The sequence below is a fragment of the Prionailurus viverrinus genome, unplaced genomic scaffold (genome assembly GCF_022837055.1).
Source record: "Prionailurus viverrinus isolate Anna unplaced genomic scaffold, UM_Priviv_1.0 scaffold_38, whole genome shotgun sequence".
Lineage (NCBI taxonomy): Eukaryota > Metazoa > Chordata > Mammalia > Carnivora > Felidae > Prionailurus > Prionailurus viverrinus.
Window position 1 is genome coordinate 3534877 of NW_025927606.1, and position 6000 is coordinate 3540876.

Below are 6000 nucleotides of genomic sequence, written 5' to 3' on the forward strand. Positions count from 1 at the left end.
CCTCTGGGCTCCCTGGATCCCCCCTTTGCCCTCCGTGTACCTCGGCGTGTTCACAGTTGCCTGGGGCCCCCCCACCGTCCTCGGTCTGTGACCTTCGACAGCAGGGCACAGAGAAGGAGAAGCGTCACCAGACCAAAGGCCTGATTTCACACGTGGGGAGATGGCCGCAGAGCGGGGAGGCCCTGCCTCCCGGCCAGGCCTCTCTGCTTGGCCAGGTCCCGTCTGTCAGTTCTAGGAGGGTCACTGCAGGGGCCCAAAGGGGAACATGACCCCCGCGGGGTCTTTTCTGGCCAAGAAGCCCCGATTGTTCAGGCGAACATCTGTCCAGTCTGTCCTCGTCTTCCCACTGCCCCGCGGGGCCAGTGCAGTGAGCAGCTCTGAGGCCGGGTGAAGACAGAAAGATCTCCGTGGACGGTGAGACCCTCTGCTCCCCACCCCCCCCCCCGCCGCCCCGGCATGCCTGGGCCTCCGAGAGACAAGGGGTGGCACAGAAGCCTGGAAGCAAGTGCGTGGGTCCCCCAGTCCAGCCCCACCTGCCTCCTCTCCTGGAAGAGGTTATCCAGCCCCGACGGCCAGGCTGTGGCAACGTCACGCCCGGCCGGGGCCCGTGCCGGGCTCACGCGGCCCTGGAGGCCTGAGGGAGGCTGTGGAGGTGTGTGGCACCTGTCCACTGTGCCCGGCATCCCTCCAGACCCCGCTCCCGAGACCCCAGACCATGTTCCCCAGGCTGCAGACCCGGCTCCCGAAATTCAGATTCTAGAAACAGCCCGAGGCCCCTGCCCCACCCTGTGGGGCTGGGGGTGTGGTGAGGCGCGTGGGCCAGGAGGATCTGGTCCGAGTGCAAGCGAGCTGGGGGCTCCAGGGGGCGGGTGGGGGGGGCTTATCTGGGGAGCAGGGCAAGGAGCAGAGACGGGTGAGATTTCTCTGTTCCTAGGCCGTGTCACTGCTGACGGCAACGTCTTTCGCTGCTCTGCGGTGCCCAGGGACTGTGATTTCTGCCTGTCGAAGTCAAAATTTACTCCTGGGAAGATAGACCTTTGGGACTGTTGGCTGAGACTACATCCCGTGAATCTTAATAGCGTGAAGTCTCCGGGCTTCTCTCAAGGGGAATTGTCCAGAAGAGGCGGCTGGGCTCTGACCTCCAGAGCAGGCCCCGTGATGTGTCTGAGCCTCAGTCTCCCTGCGCGTCCCACGGGGAGATGGGCACCCACCCCACCCTCCTCCTAACGGCACGTGACACGGCCTGGGGGGGTCACCCGGATCGCACGGTCCCCTTCTGGAAACGGACCCACCAGCACCCTCCGGAACCTTCCCGGCCCGAAGCTGGGTGTGGAAGAGTGTCCCTCCCGCCGAGCTGCTGAGCTGGGGTGTCAGGGTCAGGGCGGGGCTGCTGTGGAGCCAGCAGAAGCAGGGACGGGGAGGGGACGGGCCGAGCTCCCTCCCCTCTGACGCCACGAAGGCTCTTCATCTGCTGAGCTGAACAGTCCCTTCCTCCAGGATCCTCGTGTGTGACGCACCTGACACGACACAGGCCTGAGCGCGGCCACACCCACTTACAGGTGTCACTGACCACATCGGACCCCTTCCAGGGGACCATCCCACAGCCGAGGTCCACTCGGTGACCCGGCCCCTCAGCCACAGCTGCCCGGTCGCTGACTGGTCTGGGCCAGCACGACATGCCCTCCCCTGAGACTTTGGGGAGGAGACTCTGTCAGCCACGTGGCCTCGAGGGTCTGAGAGGGCAGCTGGCCGGGCTCCTGCCGCTCTCCCCCACCTGGCCCCAGGCCCCCACGAAGCTCAGGGTGGGGAGGTGGGGACTCCTGGGGCAGAGCCTCAGGTGCCCAACAAGGAGGAGCCCCTGAGTCGGAGGCGGGAAACCCCGCAAAGGCACAGGCTCGAAGGGATGGCGGAGGTTAAACGGCGCCTACCTCCCGACCTCAATGGCGAGGGCAGGACGCCTTCCCCCGCTTCCCGGCCACACGGATACAGCGTGCCCAGCGTTTCCCCGGGGACCTCAGGGCCAGACCCCGGCAGCTGGCCGTGTGGCCGTGCGGGGCCAGGGCGGGAAGACCCCTGAGCCCCGGCAGATGCGGCGTGTGCGTGACGGTGGCTCAGCCCCAAATCCACGGTGGCCAGGAGCCCAGGGTGCTCCCCCCGCCCCCCCGGAACAAAGCCGGCCCTGAGGTTTGAAGCCCCCGTGGCTGCGCCCGAGAGCCGTTGTGAGCGGGACCCACTGAGGACAGAACTCCTTCTGTGCTTCAAGTGCTCGGGGACCCGGGAATTGAGCCCGCTCCCCGGGACCCCCGGCCAGTTGCCACTGTCGCCTGCCCCCCAAATGCCTCCGCCCCCGTGGCCGGGGCGCCCCGGGCCGAGACTGCGTCCGCCACAACTCTGCACACAGAGGCCGATGGCCGGAGCCCCCGCCAGCGTCATCCCCAGGCCTCCCTGCTGCACCCGCACGCCGGTCCTGTGGGGCTGCTCTCGCTGGCCGCACTGGATGGCCGGCGATGCCCAGAGGGGGGTGGGAGCTCACCTGTCACACACACAGCACAGGCAGTGGGCCGGGCTCACACCGGGCTCTTGAGCAAAGGTAACTGAGAAGCGGGCACGGTCCAGACGGTGGAACGTGACTCAGCCAGGGAAAGGAATGTGGGCCCCATTCATGCCACACGCGGTGGGTCTCCAAAGCGTCCTGCTGCGTGACAGCCGCACACAGAGCTTCCTGTCACAGGGTCCTGCTTATGCGAATTGTCCAGAAGAGGCAGGTGGGTGGCTGCGGGAGGCCGGGGCAGGGGGCAGGGGGCCCCGCTAAGCCACACAGAGCGTCTAATGGAGGGATGGAAATGTTCTAGAATTAGGAGGTGCGGGTGGCTGCGCAGCTCTGCAAATGTGCTAAAAACCACCGGCTCGTACACGTCCACCAGGTAAATCATACGCTCTGTGACTTGTCCCAAGAAAGCTGTATTAGGGGGCGCCTGGGTGGCGCCGTCGGTTAAGTGTCCGACTTCAGCCAGGTCACGATCTCACGGTCCATGAGTTCGAGCCCCGCGTCGGGCTCTGGGCTGATGGCTCGGAGCCTGGAGCCTGTTTCCGATTCTGTGTCTCCCTCTCTCTCTGCCCGTCCCCCGCTCATGCTCTGTCTCTCTCTGTCCCAAAAATTAAAAAAATAAATAAATAAAAAAAAAAAAAAAAAAAGAAAGCTGTATCAGAATCCAAGCAGACCCAGGACCAAAGCACCTCTGAGCCTCAGCACCACCCCCCTGCCCAAGGGCGCAGGCCGCGTATCGGTGGGGCTCCGGCAGGACAGTTCGGGGCGCGGGGAGCCCCAGAAGCCGCAGCGGGAGGGAGCCCGTTGGGAGGGAAGGCTCCGGAACAGGCCGTGTGGGGAAGAAGACCTAAAATAATTCTAAGAACCTGAAACCCCCGGGGAGAAGTGGGGGGTGGTGCGGTGGCCTCGAATGGGGAACTCCTCGTGGAGGGAAGGAGAAGTCTTATCTCGGGGGGCGGGGGATGCCAAGCAGGGGAGGGCAAGACTCCCACGCAGACATGCTCTGGTTCAAGGGCCCTCGGGTGCCATGTGCCTGTGCGATCGCGGAGGGGGAGAAATTCCCGTTCTCCTGATGGGGAGACTGAGGCTGGTGCGTGAGCACGAGCTCCAGCGAATCCGGGTCCGAGTTCTGCCGCCCCCACCGTAGACCGCGAGCCCACCGGCTCCCCTCCGAGCACCCACCCCGGCCGGGTCGTGCCAGGCACCATTCACTGCTGGGGATCGGGGGAATGGGGTGAAAGCATCCTCACGGCCCTGGTTCCAGCAGACATGAGCGGGCCCACCCCCTTTCCGCTGGTAAAGGGGTTGGGTCACTTGAAGTCACTGTGGGGCAGGCTCTGTGCCCGGAGCCAAGGGCACTGACCTGTGGGACCAAAACGGCCCTGCTGTCACAGATGTGACTGGACCATCACACGAATAGCAGCTGTGACCACTGATGGGCCTTGGCGAACGGGGGCGCCTCTCCATCGCGGGCGCACAGTTAGGGCCAGACTGGCACGGAAAGCCAGGCCTGGGAAAAGTGTGGGGCCCCTGGGGCCCCGGGGTGGCTGGCGGCTGTCACGGGGGCCTGGCGGTCTGGGATGGGCGGTGAGGACAGGGTGTGCTGTTCCCCTTAAGCTCAGGCACACGAGACAATGTTCTGGAAGTAAATTAGCAGGATGCTGTGATTGTCAGAGAGGCGGGGGGAGCAAGACGGAGGGAAGCCAGGCGAAGGGGAGAGAATCAGGAGAGAAGTGTCCCAGAGAAGCTTGCAAAAATGGAGAGAACTCGGGGAAAGGGAAGCCCCGGGAGGAAGGGCGGCTCTTTGTTTAAAAGTTCCAAGGAGGACAGGTCTGTTGTCCCCTCCAACGATGTTCAGTAGAAGCCTTCGGGGATAAGAGGAGACCCTTTGGGGATGGGCCCGGGCCCCGGGTCACTGCTCCTGCCGCCTTTGCCCTCCAGAGGCCCTTCAGACACAATGATGTCTCGGCATGGGGGCCGAGGGCAGTGTGGTCTTTCCCCGTCCTCCAGGGTCCTGAGGACGGCCAGCGGCGGAATGCTCACGGGGCCACCTGCTGTACTGACCTGGTGGGGCCACAGCCAGGCCGATGGGGCCCCGCGTGCGGAGGCCGCTTGCAGACAGCAGAGAAGATGTGAAATTAGAAGTCAGAAAGTCCTGGTTTGGGAAGGAGCCTCAGAGACGCGGACAGGAGCCCTGTCGTGGTGGAAACAGCAGTCTGCTGAGTGAGGCTTCTACAAAAGCCCCCGTTTTCCTTAGGAAAAGGGGCTGGCCCAGTTTTCTTCTCTCTTCCTCTTCTTCCTTCTCGGAAGGCAGATGCGATGCCTGGAGGTGGCACAGCCACTTTGCAGCCCGGAAGCCACAAGTACGTGGAGGGTAGTAGAATCCAGAGCAAAAAAGCCTCCGTCCCAGATGGCGGCATTTCGTTACAGCCGGAGCCGCTCGCCTCTGGGCTCTCGTCACCGGGACAGAAACAAACAACCTGGTCTCTATTCCTGTTAGGTTTTCTGCTATTTGCAGCTGCACACGATCCTACTGGACATAGGGTTCAAGTCCTGTATGGACAGGGTTGCCAGATGTAGGAAATAAAAACCCAGGATGCCCAGTTAGATTTGGATTTCAGATTAATGATGAATAATTTTTAGTATAAATGTATCCCAGCCAATACTGGGGACATGCTTATATTCAGCTGTTTATCTGAAATGTGACTTTTAGGGGAACCTGGGTGGCTCAGTCGGTTCAGCGTCTGACTTCGGCTGAGGTCATGTTCTCACGGTTCTTGAGTTCGGGCCCCGCGTCGGGCTCTGTGCTGACAGCTCGGAGCCTGGGGCTGCTTCGGATTCTGTGTCTCCCCGTCTCTCGGCCGCTCCCCTGCTCACACTCTCTCTCTCAACAATAAACATTAAAAAATTTATTGAAACTTGACTTTTAACTTCAGCTCTATCCACGGATGAAGCAAAGGAAGGCGAGGTTGGGACCCATGGCGTGAGTTGTTTGAGATCTTGTGAGTAGGTGCTGGAGTGTAGCCTGCTGTCCTCTTGTCTCTGGGGCCTCCCTTGTTTCCTTCTGCCCCAGGGTCTCTAGCACTTTCTTAGACCTGCCAGAACAGGTGTGCAAAGAAGACTCGGAAAAGCCACACGACTCGTGGCCGAAGACAGAGACGTGCAGGAAAGAGGGTGAGAGGTGGAAGGTTCCCAGATTTGACATTCGAATTGCACTTGACAAAAGTATCAGTCATCCACGGATGGCAGGGGCGGCTGACCCCCAGGGGTCTGTGTGTGACCCAGGACTTGAAGGCAAGTGGGTTTCGAGCTCGCTCTGTTTGCCGGAGCCAGCAGAAGCACCGTGCCGCGAAGGTTGCTGAAGCCTGGTCCGTGCTCGGCGGGAAGGAGCTGGAGAGGCCAGCCTCGCCAGTCACAAGCCCCAGGGAAGAGGGCTGTAGCCCGGGCCAGTC

General features: G+C 62.4%; 1 protein-coding gene across 4 annotated transcripts in view; it reads right to left on the minus strand.

Annotated features, from left to right (window-relative positions):
- Nucleotides 1-6000, minus strand: part of CBFA2T3 (CBFA2/RUNX1 partner transcriptional co-repressor 3) — an 84819-nt gene that overhangs the window by 64092 nt on the left and 14727 nt on the right. The window contains exon 1 of one of the 4 annotated variants that reach the window (XM_047846103.1): nt 2534-3082. The exons of the other annotated variants lie outside the window; for them this stretch is intronic. The gene's annotated coding sequence lies outside the window, so the exon portion shown is untranslated. Of the gene's footprint in view, nt 1-2533; nt 3083-6000 lie in introns of those variants that run through there. 4 annotated transcript variants of the gene reach the window in all.